The 20,122-nt window shown below is 39.2% G+C and overlaps 1 protein-coding gene across 5 annotated transcripts in view; it reads left to right on the forward strand.

The window, feature by feature from the left end:
* STS (steroid sulfatase) overlaps positions 1-20,122 on the forward strand; it is a 213,028-nt gene that overhangs the window by 60,805 nt on the left and 132,101 nt on the right. The window contains exon 1 of one of the 5 annotated variants that reach the window (XM_030806569.1): positions 9,508-9,538. The exons of the other annotated variants lie outside the window; for them this stretch is intronic. The gene's annotated coding sequence lies outside the window, so the exon portion shown is untranslated. Of the gene's footprint in view, positions 1-9,507; positions 9,539-20,122 lie in introns of those variants that run through there. 5 annotated transcript variants of the gene reach the window in all.

Here is a 20,122-nt window from a genome sequence, read left to right on the forward strand (position 1 = left end):
ACAAATTGTTTTTATTTATTCATTTATTGTGTTTATTGTATTTATTTATTGCCCAGTCTGGTCTGGAGCTCCCAGGCTCAAGCAGTCTTCCTGCCTCAGCCTCACAACATGCTGGGATTACAGGTGTGAGCCACCACTCTCGGTGGAAATCATTTTTCCTCTGGATTTCACAGTCATTGCATAATTGTCTTGTACCACTCGGGTAAAGGCCAAAGCCGTGATTTGATTGTATGTAGGCCATCCACCCACTGCACCCCCTATGCACTTAGGATTTTGTCTTGGTCCCCTGTATCCTAAGGTTCCATGACAATGGGCTTTGCCCTGGGTTTATTTTCCTTCATCGTTTTGGGCCCCCAGGCCTGTTCAATACTGAGATTCATGCCCTTCCGGTCTAAAACTATGTTTTGTTTTATTGCTTTGGTAATCTCTCTCTCTCTCTCTGTCTCAGTCTCTTCCTCTGGAATATCTATTAGCTGAAGATTGGGACCTGGTTATGATATCCTAATTTTCATGTATTTTCTTTCCTGTTATCAATCACCTTGGCTTTTTGTTCCAGTTTTCTTTGAGATGTCCTCACCTTGATCTTCCCAGCATTCTGCTGAATTATTTCATTTATCATGTTCTGCATTCCCAAAAGTTCTATTTTGTTCTCTAAATGTACTTTTCTCTTACCATCCTTTTATTATTTATTTACTTATTGATCAATCTTTTCTTTTCTTTTTTTGGTTCTTTGATCGCTGTCCATATATGACCATCCATATGACATTGCTGATAGTTAACCATACTTTATCTACAAAAATGGCTATTTCAAATGATTCATCCTATTTGATAAAGAGATGTTGTCTCACTTATCAATAATGAAAACCCTTCTTTTTCATTCCAAACCAACATACAGCTGTGTGATCCAAGGGCCTTAAATAAGAGGCATGCATGTATCTGTATGCATAAAATTTAAATCCTAATTTAAGGAAGTACTAACCTGAAAGCTATGCTGAAAGATTTTTGTTGTGAATTTGATTATTATTAGATATATCATCTCGACCCAATGGTCATCAGAGGAAAAAAACAGTTACTTAGTTTTGGTTTGGCAGACACAATTGATATTCTTTTTCTGTACTCCATTTTAATAGCTTAAAATTTTCATTAAAAATTACACCTTGAGCTTGGGGGGGCAATGGCTCATGCCTACAATTCCAGCACTTTGGGAGGCCAAGGAGGGTGGATTGCTTGAGCCCACGAGTTGGAGACCAGCCTAGGGAACATGGCGAAACCCCATCTCTACTAAAAATTAAAAAATCACCCGTCATCTCAATTACTCAGGAGGCTGAGGTGGGAGGATCCCTTGAGCCTGGGAGGAGGGGGTTGCAGTGAGCTGAGACTGTACCACTGCACTTCAGCCTGGGCAACTGAGTGGGACCCTGTCTTTAAAAAACAAATTACACTTATTCTCTCATGCAAAGGAAACACATTTTAAAGAGTTGCTGATTCATTTTTCTGCCTTGCCCAGGAGTTGCATTTTTATTCAAGAAGTAACAGCTAGCACCCTGTCGTCAAATCTCTTTTGCATTGCCGGCATGAATTTGTTGGCATTGTCTTCAAGCATTTCCAGGATATGTGCAAGTTACAGGGATTCAGATTGTACCTGGAAGTACAGGATTGGAGAATGGTGGTTAAGTTTTAACAATTCAGTCAAGAAATTCTTTGTTATGAACAGTTTTAGTCAGGGAGGAAGTTTAGAGTTTTCCATATTGATTGGATTTATACATATTAATTTTTTTCTAAATGATGTCATAAAAGGGTCTTTTAGGTAATGATGAAATAACCAAGTCCCAATAGGAAGGTTTCGCCATATAGTACAATGTAATGATAGGGACATTCAGAGTTCAAAGTCTTTTAATGTCATAAACCAATTTTGAGCTTTAATGGAAGAAGGATCATTATGCACAAATGAAATTGCACATATATTTTGTTATGTTTTTGTAAAATCATTCATAATTATAAGCTGGTCAGGAACTTCACAAGTAACTGAAGATTTACACTATAACTTGACAGAATCAGCTACTCAATAGCAGGCTCAAGGGTACACATACCTTTTTAATATCATGACTTGTCCACAAATTGATGCGTGAAACTATTTTCCCTGTTGTACTCTGCTTTAGGAGATGAGATGATTGTGGGGGGCAAAAGAATGGTTTCCCAGCCTCCTGGTTTGCAGGACAGCAGAAAAAACAGCCATTCAGTTGGATGTTATTGGAATCAACAACAAAAAGACTGAAATGCTCATTTCTCTATTGTGGTAAAATCCAACATTTGCTTCACATACGGTAATACAAAGCAATAGCATTTGCCGTGGTATTTGCAATACAGTAAAAATATGAGTTAACAAAACTTGGGCATTAAGCTGTTTCTCTCCAAGAGATAATGAGTGTTTCTTATTCTTCAACCCTTTGTACTTTATTTTTTTTAAGTGTCTTTGTTTATTTTTAAAGAAAAAAAGATATGCTTATTGTAAAAAATCCAAAAATCAGAAAAGCATAGAAAAGAAGCATATGATAGTCTATACTCACCATGGAAACAGTTTACAGATATAATTCCAGAATTTTCTACGTGTAATATATAGAAATGGCAGGTGACTATTCATTCCACTTTATAATTTTGTTTCTTTAAATATTTTGTGTTGATATAATTATAGACTCACAAGTAGTTATGAAAAAACAGTACAGAGGGGTCTCTCCTACCCTTTACCCTGTCTTCTCCAGTGATAACAAAAACTGCTGTTTTTCAGCAGATCTTTTTTCTTATATTTCTAGACTTGGAAATTCCTGAGTAGATTCAAATAATTTCTGTCTCCACCTCCCTTCTTCCTCTCTCCCTTTCTGATTTCTTTCCTACCTTCCTTCCTCCTTCCTTATATTTTTCCTTTCCTTTCTGTAATTTCCAAACACTGCTGTAACACGTTATAGTGAACTGAGTGGGTTAAAACAATGTAAAACAATATAACCTTACAGTTCGGGAAGTCATAAGCTCAAAGTGGGTTTCACTGTCCTAAAATCATGGTGTGGGCAGGGCTGCCTTCTTTTCTGGGGGCTCTAGGGGTTGAATTCCTCTTCTTGCCTTCTCTGGCTTCTAGAGGGCACCTACCTTCCGGGCTGGTGGGCCGTTCCTCCATCTTCAAGGCCAGCAGCGTAGTGTCTTCCAGTCTCTCCCCACCTCCTTCTTAGACGGGCCTTTGTGATGACAGTGGGCCCACCTGGCTAATCCAGGAAGTTCTTCCCATCTCAAGATCCTTCATGGCACTTGCCAAGTGCCCTTTGCCATGTAAGGTAAAGTGTGAGGTGCCACGGATTAGGTTGTGGGCGCCTCGGGGCTGACCATTACTTAGCCCACAACACGTCCCTTTCTTCTTTCTGTTTTGGGGCTGGACCATCTAGCCAATAGATTCTGGGCCTTTTTTACATGTAGGGGTGGTGCCAAATCTTCCATAGCAGGTAACATTAAGTTGTAGTTCAATCAATATTTGTAGATGGAATTAAAAACTGAATTGCAATACAAAGATTAATACCATAGATTTTAAAAAATATTTATTTTCATATTATGTATTTTATATATAATTTTATATATAAATGCATGTATCTATATATATTTTATACTTACTATTATAGAGTATAAATGTTTTATTTTAAATGTTTATTTAAATATTAATATATTTAGTTAAAATATATAATTAAAAATGAAAAAATTATTTTTAATATAACTTAAAAATGAATTTGAATACAGATGAATACCACAGATTTTTTAAACTATTTATTTTCATATTATTTATTTTATATATTTTATTTTTATTTTTATGTTTAAATTTTTTTCTTTTGTATTCCTTCTAAAAAAAAATGGGATACCTGTGCAGAACGTGCAGGTTAGTTACATAGGATACATGTGCCATGGTGGTTTGCTGCACCTATTGACCCATCCTCTAAGTTTCTTCCCGTCACCCCCCACCCCCAAACAGGCCCTGGTGTGTGTTGTTCCCCTCTCTGTGTCCATGTGTTCTCAATGTTCAACTCCCACTTATGAGTAAGAACATGCGGTGTTTGGTTTTCTGTTCCTGTGTTAGTTTGCTGAGGATGACGGCTTCCAGCTTCACCTGTGTCCCTGCGAAGGACATGATCTTATTCCTTTTTATGGCTGCGTGGTATTCCATGATGTATATGTACCACTTTTCTTTATCCAGTCTATCATTGATGGGCATTTGGGTTGGTTCCATGTCTTTGTTATTGTAAATAGTGTTGCAGTAAACATACACGTGCATGTGTCTTTATAGTAGAGTGATTTATATTCCTTTGGGTATATACCCAGTAATGGGATTACTGGGTCAAATGGCATTTCTGGTTCTAGATCTTTGAGGAATCACCACACTGTTTTCCACAATGGTTGAACTAATTTACGTTCCCACCAACAGTGTAAAAGTGTTCCTATTTCCCCACAGCCTCACCAGCATCTGTTGTTTCCTGACTTTTTAACAATCGCCATTCTGACTGGTATGAGATGGTATCTCATTGTGGTTTTGATTTGCATTTTTCTGATGATCAGAGAACATGCATTTACTTATATGTATCTATACACACACACATATTCATAGAAATATAAAATATTTATATATTTATACAATTATACAATATAAATATGTTTTATTTTAAATAAATATTTAAATATTAAATACATATTTATAAAAAATAGATGTATGTATAATAAATAATAAATATTTAATACATATTAAATATATAAATTGATGTATTTATATTTATACATAAATGAATAAATGTTTATATTAAATATATAATTGTAAATAAATCAATGTATATATGAATGTATATTTAATATATACTAGGTGTTATATGTTAAAATATATGTTAAATCTATAAATAATATTCCTTTTAATACTTTATAATATTTTATTTATTTTTTTTATTTTTATTTTTATTTTTTTTATTATACTTTAGGGTTTTAGGGTACATGTGCACAATGTGCAGGTTTGTTACATATGTATCCATGTGCTATGTTGATTTCCTGCACCCATTAACTCGTCATTTAGCATTAGGTGTATCTCCTAATGCTGTCCCTCCCCCCTCCCCCACCCCACAACAGTCCCCAGAGTGTGATGTTCCCCTTCCTGTGTCCATGAGTTCTCATTGTTCAATTCCCACCTATGAGTGAGAACATGCGGTGTTGGTTTTTTTGTCCTTGCGATAGTTTACTGAGAATGATGTTTTCCAGTTTCATCCATGTCCCTACAAAGGACACGAACTCATCATTTTTTATGGCTGCATAGTATTCCATGGTGTATATGTGCCACATTTTCTTAATCCAGTCTATCGTTGTTGGACATTTGGGTTGGTTCCAACTCTTTGCTATTGTGAATAGTGCCGCAATAAACATACGTGTGTATGTGTCTTTATAGCAGCATGATTTATAGTCCTTTGGGTATATACCCAGTAATGGGATGGCTGGGTCAAATGGTATTTCTAGTTCTAGGTCCCTGAGGAATCGCCACACTACTTCCACAATGGTTGAACTAGTTTACAGTCCCACCAACAGTGTAAAAGTGTTCCTATTTCTCCACATCCTCTCCAGCACCTGTTGTTTCCTGATTTTTTAATGATGGCCATTCTAACTGGTGTGAGATGGTATCTCACTGTGGTTTGGATTTGCATTTCTCTGATGGCCAGTGATGATGAGCATTTCTTCATGTGTTTTTTGGCTGCATAAATGTCTTCTTTTGAGAAGTGTCTGTTCATGTCCTTTGCCCACTTTTTGATGGGGTTGTTTGTTTTTTTCTTGTAAATTTGTTTGAGTTCATTGTAGATTCTGGATATTAGCCCTTTGTCAGATGAGTAGGTTGCAAAAATTTTCTCCCATTCTGTAGGTTGCCTGTTCACTCTGATGGTAGTTTCTTTTGCTGTGCAGAAGCTCTTTAGTTTAATGAGATCCCATTTGTCAATTTTGCCTTTTGTTGCCATTGCTTTTGGTGTTTTAGACATGAAGTCCTTGCCCACGCCTATGTCCTGAATGGTATTGCCTAGGTTTTCTTGTAGGATTTTAATGGTTTTAGGTCTAACATATAAGTCTTTAATCCATCTTGAATTAATTTTTGTATAAGGTGTAAGGAAGGGATCCAGTTTCAGCTTTCTACATATGGCTAGCCAGTTTTCCCAGCACCATTTATTAAATAGGGAATCCTTTCCCCATTTCTTGTTTTTGTCAGGTTTGTCAAAGATCAGATAGTTGTAGATATGCGGCATCATTTCTGAGGGCTCTGTTCTGTTCCATTGATCTATGTCTCTGTTGTGGTACCAGTACCATGCTGTTTTGGTTACTGTAGCCTTGTAGTATAGTTTAAAGTCAGGTAGCGTGATGCCTCCAGCTTTGTTCTTTTGGCTTAGGATTGACTTGGCGATGCGGGCTCTTTTTTGGTTCAATATAATATTTTAATAATAACTTTTTAGCTAAGATATGCAAATAAATTTCTAAACCAAATATCCAAGCCTGAGATCTCTAGCTTTGGATAGAAAAGCATTTACTTTTTAGCAAAATTAATTTTTTTAAATGAAAAATTTAAATTATTTATATTTAGGGTATACAACATGACATTTTGCTTTATATATATGTATATATGTGTGTATATATATAGTATATATGTGTATATATAATATATATACACATATATCGGATATATGTGTATATATACATATATACACATATATCGGATATATACACATATATCGGATATATGTGTATATATACATATATACACATATATCCGATATATGTGTATATATGTATATATACACATATATCCGATATATGTGTATATATGTATATATACATATATATGTATATACGTGTAGTATAGTATATATGTGTATATATGTATATACATATGTATATATACGTATATACGTATACATATATACATATATACATATACATACATATATACCTATATATACGTATATATATATATATACGTATATATAGGTATATATGTATGTATATGTATATATGTATATATGTGTATATATACGTATATATGTATATATATGTGTATATATATACGTATATATGTGTATATATACACGTATATATGTGTATATATATGTATATATGTGTATATATATGTGTATATATGTGTATATATATACTGTGTATATATATACACATATATATGTATGTATGTATGTACATTATGGAATGGCTAAATGAAGCTAATTAGCATGTGTATTACCTGACATACTTTGTTTGTGGGGAGAACACTTATAATCTACTGTTTGGTGATTTTCAAATATCCAATGTGTTGTTATTCACTACAGTCACCATGTTGTAGGAAAGATCTCTGGAACTCTTGCTCCTAAGTGAAACTTTGTATCCTTAGACCAACATCTCCCCAATGAAAAACACTTACTTTAATATTCACTCCACTGTATTCATTTTCTATTGCTCCGTAGCACACAGTGGCTGGCAACAACACCTGTGTATCTTCTCTTTGGGCTCAGGAGTCCAAGCAAGGACAGACTTTACCCTGCTCAGGGGATCGCCAGGATGAAATCAGGGTGCCAGCTACGTTGTGTTCTCCCCTGAGCCTCCCGGTGCTATTCCAAATTCAGTGCATGTTGGTAGAACTCAGTTCCTTGTGGTTCTGGGACTGAGGTCCCCATTTTCTTGCTGCTGAAAGTCCTGGGCCACTAGCGATTTCTAGGTCTGTAGACCCCACAGGAAGTTCACATCATCACTGTCAGCTTCTTTGTGGACACCAGTTGGTGTCCAGCATCTCTCTCCGACTTCCGGCCATCTTAGAATTCTGCCTATTACTCCCACGAATTTTTCTGGGTTGGCTTGGCCTTGCCCCTTGTAGAAAGTTGCTCTGCAGGGAAACTACTCTCTTTGTTTTTCCAACCAGTATTTCTCATGTTCCACAATGTGAGTATATCTGTGAGATGCTCCAGTTTCCTGGGACACCTATCATTTTGCTAAGATTTCCAACAGGCATCAAAGTCTCTACTGGTGGGCTTTGAGGAGAAGGCTGACCTGTTGTTGTGCCCCAGAGGCACTGCCTATCTTTCTTTATTTTTTAATGTCAGGGCTAGAGTCATCCCTGCCCTGCCCAAAATGGGAAAAGGGCATCTCTTCATAGAGATCAGAGCTACATATAAAAGCCAAACTGGGACTGAATCTAAACACCTGCATTTCCTCCCTCCTCCCCTTCCTTTCGGGGCTTCCTGCTGCAGATCGCGGGAGCAGATACGTGTCAATGTATTCCTTCCCTTTGCAGCCTGTCCATTTGGGCCAGTCGGAATTATTCAGCAATGCATAAGAGAAGAAATAGAATATGTGCTGATGTCCAGGTGTACGCAAGTGATAATATGGCTAATGGAAGATGTGAATTGAGAAGGGGATGTGGTTATTAATGATTACTTAGGAAAGAATTCTGGGCCAGGCATAGTGGCTGATGCCTGTAATCCCAGCACTTTGGGAGGCTGAGGCGGGAGGATGGCTTGAGCTCAGAAGTTTGAGACCAGCCACGGGTAACATGGTGAAACCCCATCTCTACTAAAAATACAAAAATTAGCCGGGCATGGTGGTACGCACCTGTAATCCCCAGCTACTCCGGAGACTGAGGCACAAGAATTGCTTGAATCCGGGAGGCAGAGGTTGCAGTTAGCTGAGATTTTGCCACTGCACTCCAGCCTGGGAGACACAGCGAGACTCCATCTCAAAAAATAAAGAAAAAGAAAGAAAAAAGAATTCTGTCTCAAGATACTAGGGACGCTAAAAGTTTGCTGTTTATAAAGGGGATTTTATACAATGCGCACCTTTGACTTTGTGCCTTCTTGCCCCAGGAGTTACTCCTTTTAAATAGATAGCTCATCTACAGATCCTGCAGATAATCCTTCTGGTATAACCAGAATACGTAGTTATTTATACATATATGTCCCATAATTTTTTCCTTTCAAGGTAATTGATGAATTATACTAAACAAACAATTTTCTGGCTGACAAGTACTGTACTTTAGTGAATTTGCTTGATTAAATTGTAATAATGAAATTGAATTTGATGCTTGCTGTGTGTCTACAAATGCAGTTCCTGTTGAAAATGAGACAATCTAAAGTGCCTTCTAATGGACATCCCACTTCCTTAATGTTTCTTTTGTATGTGGAGGGAGAAAGTCTAATGTCTGTTCTTTCCCTCATAGATTCTTAGTTAAGACACTCTCCTGAAAATAAAAGTCAGATTCACAAGAGAAAAACTATCAGAAGTTTATTGACATGTATTCTACCCATCACACAGGAGAGGCCTCAGTTCAAAAATACTTCTCTCTCAAGGCAGTGGCTTAGGGGCCTTGCTCAAATAGGATTTTAACAAACAGCCATAAATCCTATGTACTGACAAGACAAAGAGGAGAACATCTGCAGGCTACCAAAAGGTAAATTTCTGGGAAGAGTAAAATCTGCCTCTAGCTGCTGTGGTGCTGTCTCTGAGCTAATAGGTGAGAGTTGTAAAGGGGACCATCTTTCGGTGGGAAAGGCAGGCAGGAGGGCAGGAAGGTGGCAAAGGCAGACAGGTGGGCAGAAGACCTTCTCTTTGTAAATTGCTGTCTTGCTATGAGGAAGGCAGATGGAGGGGCAGTGTGTCCACTGCGTTTTAGGATCTTCTTTTCAATCAATAATCCTCATTATTTTAAAAAGGGATATTTTGGTTTCCTTCATGTGTAAAAACTGTATCCATCTCCAAGCTCAGGAAAGGAACAATTTACAGCCACCCTCCCAGGCTGCTCCTGGCTGTTTTTGTGTTTCCCAGTTGGTTTTTCACTTCCTCTCACCTATCCCAGCATATCTACTTTAAAGGCTGTTAATCTAGGCTGGCAGTGGTGGCTCACACCTGTAATCATGGTACTTTGGGAGGCCAGGGAAGGAGGATCACTTGAGGCTAGTTTGAGACCAATCTGGGCAACATAGTAAGACCCTATCTCTAAAAAAAAATGTTAAAAAGTTAGCCAGGCATGGTGGTACCTGCGTGTAGTCCCAGCTACTCAGGAGGCTGAGGCGGGAGGATTGCTTGAGTCTGGGATGGGAGGTTGAGGCTGCAGTGAGCTATGATCTCACCACTGTACCCCAGCCTGGGCCACAGAGCAAGACCCTGTCTGAAAACATAAAAATATAAAAGATTGTATTAATCATCATCATCATCATTTATATAAAATGCAAAGCATACCTCGTACATGGTAGGAAGACAATAAACACTATTTACATGTTTTTTCCCCCTTGAACATGTTCCCCTTTTCTGCTGAGTCACATTATTTTTTGAGTGATTGCGGAGGGGGGCACCCAATGCAAAATTAGTAACTCTGGCAGCTTTCTCTATGTCTTCCTTTTCCTAACTTTTCCATAAAACCATTCCTCCAAAGCCTTCATATGCTCACAGTGGCCTTATTGTCTCTGATTAATCACAGTTGAAACTGGCTATCTAGAAAGAATGACTAGCTCTCTTAATACTCTAATGGAAATCTGAGTCGGTACACTACTCCTGTTTTTTAAAATGTCTTCCCTTCCCTTGTGGAATGAAAGGAATTTACACATTACACATAATGAGGAGAACAAGGTATTTTTATTTATGCTTTTATTTCAATAGGTTTTTGGGAAACAGGTGGTGTTTGGTTACATGAGTCAGTTCTTTGGTGGTGATTTGTGAGATTTTGGTGTACCCATCACACCCGAGCAGTATACACTGAACCCTATTTGTAGTCTTTTATCACTCACCCCCTTCTCACCCTTTCCCCCTGAGTCCCCAAAGTCCATTGCATCATTCTTATGCCTTTGCATCCTCATAGCTTAGCTCCCACTTATGAGTGAGAACATACAATGTTTGATTTTCCATTTCTGAGTTGCTTCACTTAGAAGAGTAGTCTCCAATCCCATCCAGGTTGCTGCGAATGCCATTAATTCATTCCTTTTTATGGCTGTGTAGTATTCCATTGTATATATATGTACGTCTATATATACCATATATATATGTACGTATATATATACCATATATATATGTGGTATATATATATACCACAGTTTCTTTATCCACTCGTTGACTGATGGGCATTTGGGCTGGTTCCACATTTTTGCAATTGCTAATTGTGTTGCTGTAGACATGCATGTGCAAGTATCTTTTTTGTGTAATGACTTCTTTAGCTCTACGTAGATACCCAGGAGTGAGAACAAGGTATTTTGGAGGCAGACAAACCAGGGTTCCATTCAATGCTCCCCCTCTGGTATTCAACTTCTTCAAATCCTAGATAAATGTGGGGACCCTGTAAGCCTCACTTCTTGTGCAATGGGGAGAAGAGCATTACCATCTAATATGGGGTGAGAAAGGAGTGATGCAGTTGTGGATTTAGGGCTCCTGATGAATGATGCCCCCGGTGGAGACTGGCCTGGATTGGAATCTTTCCTGTTATCCCTGGAGCCCCTCTACCTATCCCCACCTGTTCTCTACCCTGGAAGAAGCCCAGGATGAATGGCATCCATAGGCTGTCTTGCCTTTTCTGTTGTCCTGGTTGTTTTTGGCCAAGGAAAGTCAACAAATGAAAGGGAAAGGAGAACCAGGTTGGGGTTTTCATCTCCTCTGTTCCCTCCTGCAGGGTTGCCCAGGATTGCATCCTGCACTCCTCAAGGGTCATCACAAGCTCTGGGATCACTCCTTTGCCTTTGGGCCTGAGTGGTACCAGCCTCAGGGGTGAGCCGTCTTCCTCCTCTTCCTGCCCACACTGCTGTTAGCTGTCTTTTCAGTAAATTCTCCTCTCATTCTCCTATATTCCATGTGTCTCTTCTTTTCTGCTGGGTCCATGTGACCAATGCTAGATCCTGCTTGGCACCCCCAGGGAAATGACAGCCTATTCACAGACCACAGGGCTGTCCACAGCAGAGGAACCAGAGGGCTAATTAGGAGCTCATGTGCATAGCAAACCTGTTGGAATGTGTTGCTCCTTCAAGCTGGTCAGAGACGTTTGCCATAGTCACTGAGTCATCAGTGGGGTTATCTGCCTTGCAACCTAACAGTGATACAACTGACATCTTAAGAGATGGGGCAGACATGCACCTGCACCCCCTTTTTATCAACATGATGATGAATAAGTGACATGTGGCTTCCAATAGATGCAGAATAGCAGGATGCTACATCAAGGGCTGTGATTCTCTAGTCTTTAGGGGGTCTCCCAGGAAATTTTATTTTATATAAAAATCAAACTTCAACAGGGCTGCAACTCCATTGGTCCAAAAGTCTCCCCGGTTGGTGTCAAATAAAAAAAAAATGCAGACTTAGTAAGGAGGGACTTTTATTCAAAAAGCTTAATGCAAGAGGGAAAACACTCTAGGTCTGCAAGCGTCTCAAAGGCTAGGGGCAAAAATGGTTTTCCTTTTATGGAGAGGAGTAAACAAGGCTAGAAAACGTAACAGGCACTGACCTTGAATTTAAGGGTGGCCTGATTAGACAGTAGATAAGAAAACATTTGCTCTGAGGCCAGACTGTTCCCAGGAGGAAGTGCCTGCTCACTCAGACTGAGGATGGGCCCATGTTCAGGGTTCTGGGGGAAAGAGAGAAACTGATCCAACATTTGACTAGGAAGGACAAGTGGCTCAGCTAACTAATAACTGTTTATAAGACAAAGAATTAGGATTTAGAGGTTCTGTCTCTGTCCTATTAGACAAGGGACATCTGTGAGTCTTTTCTCAGTCATATGGGGAAGGAGGTACTTTGTAATAAGCCATTTTCCAGAACACAAGGTGTGGGAGGATGTTAAGGAGTATTCAGTAGCACTTGATAAAGCACAGTAAGGAAGACTTTATTCAGGACCATCGCAACAGGTGCAGGGACCACAGCAATGGGGACTTGCAGTGGGGGAGAAATATTGGGCTCAGATCTGAATACAGCATGGGAAAGTGGGGATTCATAGCCACGGAATAGGGTGCCCATCAGTGGATGGAAAACTACTAAGAGGAAACACCAAGGGCCAGCGAGATTCCTGCTAAACCGACCTAACAGGATTCTAGCAGAAGGCCAACCAGGTGACCATACATCCCCTGGGGGTGGTGGAGGCTGAGGAGCCTGATCCCTGATCAGATACTGGGATTGAACAGATTGGGGGGGGGTGCGGTAGGGTGTTCTTGCTAAATTGACTTAACAGGCTTCTTGCTAAAACTGGATTTTACAAGCAAGTGCACAGATGGGCCTGGAAGAAGGATGAAGGTCCCCAGAGGTCAGACAGCTATGATATAAGAGGTTTTGAGCATTTGCATCACACACCACATTCTCTGGGCACTAAAGAGAAGGTAACAAGGCTTTAGCTTTTAGAGGCCTCCACATGATCAACACCTTCCCTCCTGAGCATGTTGGCTCCCTATGGCCATGCACTTGCCAGCAGCCTCTCTGTGGCAACTTTTTGCCTTTTTATTAAAATTGCTCGGGCGTATGAGAGCCAGTTCTAGTCCCAATAGTACGCCCATCTCATCCAACCTCTTACTGCTTCAGAGGTTTGTTTTGACTCTTGTTTGGTTTTCCTAAGGAATCTGGTTGAAAGAAGAGAAGGGAGAAAAATATTTTTCAAATCAAATTTCTGCCCCAGGTGTTTGTAGAGCAAAGCCGCTGCTTCACCAGGCTAGGGTCCCTTCCCCAGGGCCCAGTAAGACTTTCATGGGCCATGAAGGCAAAACATATTAAATATGTTTTAATATAAAAATATATTATGTAAAAACATAAAACATATTAACATTTGTATTTTACAACTATATTGGTGCAAATACCAATATGATCTTCAATCCCCAATGTTCATTTTCTTTTCTTCTGATTATAACACAAACTAAAACATTTTGTGAGCCCCTAAAAAGGCCTTAGTGTGTGCCTGTTGGGTAATAATCTGGCCTTTCCCCACTCTCAGATAATGGAGGTTGGGACTGTTTTGTGTCTTATTCCTCTCTGCATTTCTCAGCCTCTCTCTTGAACTAAGAAGGGAGTTGATGAATCTTTGCAGAACTGGAACTTGTATTCCCCATTGCTTGACATCAAGCTGGAAGTGTAGTAAACATTCCCCATATTGTTGAACTGAATCACATTCACATTAGAAAGCAGGGTATTAGCGCACAGCATTTTTAATTGCCAAGGAAAATTTTAACTTTGCATTAATATGTTCTAAGGAACCTTTATACTTGATGCAATCAGATTCCTGAGATAAGCCAAATACTTTTCCTGTTTTTGTGTTTTTTTTCCTCCATTCTTCACTGTATGTCCTTCAAGGAAATCTGAAAAGTTGGCTTTTTTGAAGCCTTAGTCACTTTGATATGTAGACTGCAATTTTGCTTTTCCTGCAGGATTGCTGACCTTGTAAAATGATGCTTATGTATGCATCACTAATCTATGTGCTTAACTTTTAACATCTATGTAATGCTAGGAATATAGACATCGCCTGGGGGCAGGTGGAGGTTGAGGGACCCTATAGAGAATGATCTGATATCATGTGTGATCAGATAGTGAGGGTGAGGGCTTCTTGCGAAACTGGATTTTACAAAGAAGTGCACAGATAATCTTAGAACAAGATTCAGGAGACTGGGTTATATTTGGTCAAGGAAAGAATCTTTGTCAAGGGATTTCTTAACCTTTGCTGTTTTCCAAGATCAAAGGGTTCGGGTGGAATGCGACAATGTCAGTGGTATTTCAACTTAGCAACCTCTTTTTTTGTTTTGTCATGGTTGCTGAGCTGAAAGGGAGAAAATATTCAAGGGATCCACCACGAAAATGCTCACTTAGGCTGGAACAGCATATAATAAGAGATTTGTTGTGGTTATAAGATCAATGATTGCCAAAAAGCTCACTTGAGGGTCTCTCAGGCTGACACCACTTGTCACTTAGCAGTATGATGCAACCTGGCTCTGCAGTTAGCAAACCTGGCCCCAGGGGCTTTCCAAAAGCTAAAACCACCTCAGCACAGGTGCAGCTTTTATAGACCTTAAAATAAAGCTTACTCTTATAAGAATAGCTTAAACTCTCTTTAGGAAAGAAATGCCTGGTCACTGACCCAGACTGAATACAGGTATAAGAGAGGGGGGAAAATCCCTTAAACTCCCGTTCAGTCTCTTATCTGACCATCTCATTCTCTATGGCCCATGTCACTGGCCTGTTCCTGCTGTAAGTTTCATAACACTGCTGCTAGCATAAACCGCTTGGGTATCAGATTGTGTCTGCATTTATCTTTGACACAAATCATACCGAAGGGGAGAAGTTGCCCCTTCTGAAGAATCTGGTTTACCAGGATCACCTGAAACTCCCAAAAGTATGCAGCAACTAGGCAAAGAGTGTCTCTGCCTCACATTATCTGCCCAAGCACAGTGCTGTTGGCCAAGCCTCCAGCAGCTGACGGGACCCAGCTGTAGTGAGGTTGCAGTGATTGGGTAGGATTGGCCTGCTTCAAAGCAGAGGTTTCTCATGGGAATATGCTTATTAAACTCCCACTGGTGCAGAAACCATGAACAGAGGATGAACGAGTGAAGTTGCAATCTCCTCCGTCACAGCTCACTTCCCCAACAACAGGATCTCAAGCTGGAGATGCCTTTAAGGTAAGCGTCTATTCCCCTGGCCAGGTTGGGAGTTTTTAAACCTTGAAACATACTAGTTGGGATGTTCACAGCAGCTACCTGCCTGTGTTGCATATTCTCCCAACATGTGTTGTCTTGTTCTTGTTTCTTAAATCTGTTGTTGCTTGGTAATTTTCATTGATTATAATGATTTTCTGTGAGGCTTAGCGAGGGAACATTTTAGGAGAGGTTATAAATGGGGCTAATTAGTGACATGCAAATCGCTTTTGTGGCTGTTTCAAAACATCTACATGACCTATAATTAAATTTTGTTGCCAAATTATTTGTTAATTATCATCTTCCTATCAAGTTTATTGCATCAGGAGATGTCATTCACTGTCTAAAAGGTGGAGCAAGGAAGAGCATCGTGCATATGTGTTGCAGAGAGGGAAAGAATGCTCGTTTTGTGGGGTTTCTGTCTCCATTGGTGTGCTCTTATTTTTTTGTTTCCACTTCTATGTCTCTCAGATGACGAGTTTGTCTATGGGCTGTCAGAATCTTCTGGGTGAGAAAGATGGTGGGAGCCACTTTGTTTAAATTTCCTAATTTTCCTTAAACGAATCCCTTCTGCAATATCCCCGACAGATGTGGCTTTTCACCCTCCACCCAATTCCCTCATGGGAGGAAGGCACTTTGAGAGGCTGATCATTTCATGGTCTGGCAGCACTTGTAAGTCCCTGGTTCTGTTCTAGACACTGTCCCAGCTGCGGCTTCTGAGACAATGGCTAAATCCTTTCTCTCTTTTACAGACCACCATTCGAGCACACTTAAGTGCAACTCAAATGCCATTTTCTGCTCTGGGTGAAATGTTACCGATTCCTAAGAAATCCTGGATGTCAGTTTTTTTTTTTTTTTTTTTTTTTGAGGTGGAGTCTCGCTCTGTCTCCCAGGCTGCAGTGCAGTGGCGCTATCTCGGCTCACTGCGAGCTCCACCTCCCGGGTTCACGCCATTCTCCTGCCTCAGCCTCCCGAGTAGCTGGGGCTACAGGCGCCTGCCACCACACCCGGCTACTTTTTTTGTATTTTTAGTAGAGACAGGGTTTCACCATGTTAGCTAGGATGGTCTCGATCTCCTGACCTCGTGATCCGCCCACCTCGGCCTCCCAAAGTGTTGGGATTACAGGCGTGAGCCACTGCGCCCGGCCATCAGATGGTTTTTATACCCTTAAGCATCCTGATCACTCTCCCTTGATATGCCACTGAATCTCCATCCCTCTTAAATCACGGGGATCTGCACTGAAAAATATTCCAACTCTGGTCTAACTTCGTGTAAACAGCTGAGTGGAACTCATCTTCCTTGTCCCAAAAGCATCTTCTTCTTCTTAACGTACACCAAACTAGTATTAACTTCAGGCTTCTCAGTCATTCCCTTCCCCAACTGACAAAACTCGCTTTGTAGTTGTCTAAACTCTTCTTCGTAGGAGCTGCAAGTAGGTCATGTTTGAATATTGGCATCTTTGTGTCATTGATTACGTTTCTTAAATAAGAAGATTATGCGTTTTCCCCATTGCATTTAATTTTGTTATTTCCATCTTTTGTTCCACTTCTCAAGGTCTTTTCTGAATCTCTGTTCTCTTCTGACGCACATGCCATCTTCCCCATGTTGGGTAAATATTCTGATAGTCAATTCATACAAATCATTGATGTAAATTATGGAATAGTGCAGAGCTGTATAGCACAGGCTCAGTAACCTCTCTGGTTCGGTACAATGCTTTAATCAGCACTCTTGCGGAGCATTTGTTTAGCTAGTTACAACTTGTAGATGCTGTAACATATGATTTTCAAATTCTAAGCTAGATGGCTATTCATTCTACTGCTGATATTACTGGAAGGAGGAAGTCTGGTAGCATTACCTCAAAACATAGGAGGCCAACGTCGTTCCCAGAGAGCTCAAGGTGGCACCAAAAGTTCACTGTTTAGCTTCCTAAGTGCACACGAACCATCTTTAGGAATATTAATTCAGGAATCTTATGTCAGACAAATTTTGCATTAACTAGTCTAACTAAAAGAAAGATAATTAATATCTTCTTTGTTTATTTAAAAATGACATGATTGTTTATAAAGTGACATCAAACCATGTGCCCCTCTAGGCAGTAAATGTTTATCTGTGGACATTCACCTAATATACACAGCATACTCTCTGGCCATATTGGGCATCTTTTGTTTGCATTTGTATAAGCACTGTTATAGACTGCTTCTGACTCCCCAAAATTCATATGTTGAAACCCCAACCCCCAAAATGATGGTATTTGGCGGTGGGGCTTTTGGGAAGTGAAGAGGTTATGAAGGTGGAAACTAATGAATGGGACTAGTTTCCCATTGTGATTATAAAAGAGGCCCCAGAGAATCCCCTTGCTTCTTCCACCGTGTGAGGACACATCAGGAAGGCACCATCTATGAACCAGGAAGCAAGTCCTCACTAAATACTGGATCTCTTGGTGCCTTGTTCTTACACTTCCAAGAACAGATGTGTTGTTCCAGGACTGTGAGCAATATATTTCTGTTGTTTATAAGCCACTTCGTCTATGGTACTTTGGCATAACAGTCAAACAGACCAATGCAAGAACCATTTTAATAAACAAGGAATTGTCATTGGCTAATTAAGTAGAATTGTGTAATCATGTTGTTTGAATTTGGATCTTGTTGGTTTATTGTTGTCATAACTGTCTGTCTGCAAGTAACAATAAGCTTGAAGCCTAAGCAAACTTAACATATGAAAATCTGTGTCAAGGGCATCTCTGCTTTATAAAAGACAGTCTTCAATTAGGACCCCACCCCAGTGGGATTGAGCACAAAAACAGCTATTTGTGAGAAAGGTGCCCTCAGCTGCAAAAAAAAAAAAAAAAAAAAAAAAAGATGTTTTCAGTCTTTTTCAAAATTATGTTTAAAGACAACTATCATCATTAAGTTTTTTGCTCTATCTAGACTTTTGCAATGTTTTCCATCTCAGAACAGAAACTACTGCCCTAAATATTCAATTAATATTAAATGGCCCTATAGGAATTTATGTCTAAGAGATAGCATTCATTATCTGTATTTTTTCCTATTGCTTTTTAGGCATTTATTTATTTTTCTATATTTAGGGGGTACAAGTATAATTTTGTTACAGGGATATATTGTGTAGCAGTAGTCTGGACTTTTAGTGTACCCATCATCCAAATAGTGAACTTTGTACCCATTAAGTAATTTTTCAACCCTCACTCCTATCTCACCGCCCACCTTTTACAGTCTCCAATGTCTATTATTCCAATTTGTATATCCATGTCTGTCCTTTGTTTAGCACCCACTTATAAGTGACAATATGCAGTATTTGACTTTCTGAGTTATTTCAGTAATGATAATGACCTTTAGTTCCCTCCATTTTGTTGCAAAAGACATGAATTCATTCTTTTATATGACTGAGAAGTATTCCATGGAATATATATATACCACTTTTTTTTTTTATCCAATCCTCTGTTGATGGACACTTAGGTTGATTCCATATCTTTGGTATTGTGACTAATGCTGAGATAAATGTACAAGTGCAGGTATCTTTTTAATACAATGATGTCTTTCCCTTTGGGTACATACCCAGTAGTGGGATTGCTGGATCAAATGGTAGTTCTATTTAATTCTTTGAGAAATCTCCATACCGTTTTCCATAGAGGTTATATTAATTTACATTCCCACCAACAGTGTGTAAGTGTTCCATTTTCTCTGCATTCTTGACAACATCTGTTGTTTTTAGACTTTTTAATGTAGCCCTTCTGATGGTGGAAGATGGTACCTCATTGTGGTTTTGATTTGCATTTCTCCGATGATTAGTGATCTTGCACATTTTTGTTTTCATATGTTTGTTGGGTGCTTATATGTCTTCTTTTGGAAAATGTCTGTTTGTGTCATTTGCCCCCTTTTTAATGGGGTTGTTTTTGTTTTTGTTTTTTTCTCATTGAGTTGTTTGAGTTCCTTGTGGATTCTAGATATTAGCCCTTTGTCAGATGCATAGTTTGCAATTTTTTTTCCATTCTGTAGGTTGTCTATTTACTCTGTTGATTGTTTCTTTTGCTGTGCAGAAGCTTTTTAGTTTAAGTCCCGTTTGCCTAATTTTGTTTTTGTTGCATTTGCTTTTGAGGACTTTGTCATGAAGTAAAGCCAAGAGTGAATTAGATGTATTTTTTTAAGTTTATGGAAACCATAGACTACATAGACATTCATTTTTTTTTCACTTTCCTCATCATGGAAATATTCTGAGACATGAAACATCACTGCGACCCAAGGAGAGGCATTGGCGAAAGTTAGTTGAAAGAGAGGGAGAAAGGAAAAGAGTGGAATATCATTCACTGAACACCTCCCATCTGCCTTGGAAGTTGGGTGCACTTTATCTCTTTTAAAAATGGAGATAATGGGACATGGAAGATTGGAGTGATAAAGCCAATATTTGAAAAGGGGACTAGTTGACTTTATGATCTGATCTTTTCACT

The sequence above is a fragment of the Nomascus leucogenys genome, chromosome X (assembly GCF_006542625.1).
Source record: "Nomascus leucogenys isolate Asia chromosome X, Asia_NLE_v1, whole genome shotgun sequence".
Lineage (NCBI taxonomy): Eukaryota > Metazoa > Chordata > Mammalia > Primates > Hylobatidae > Nomascus > Nomascus leucogenys.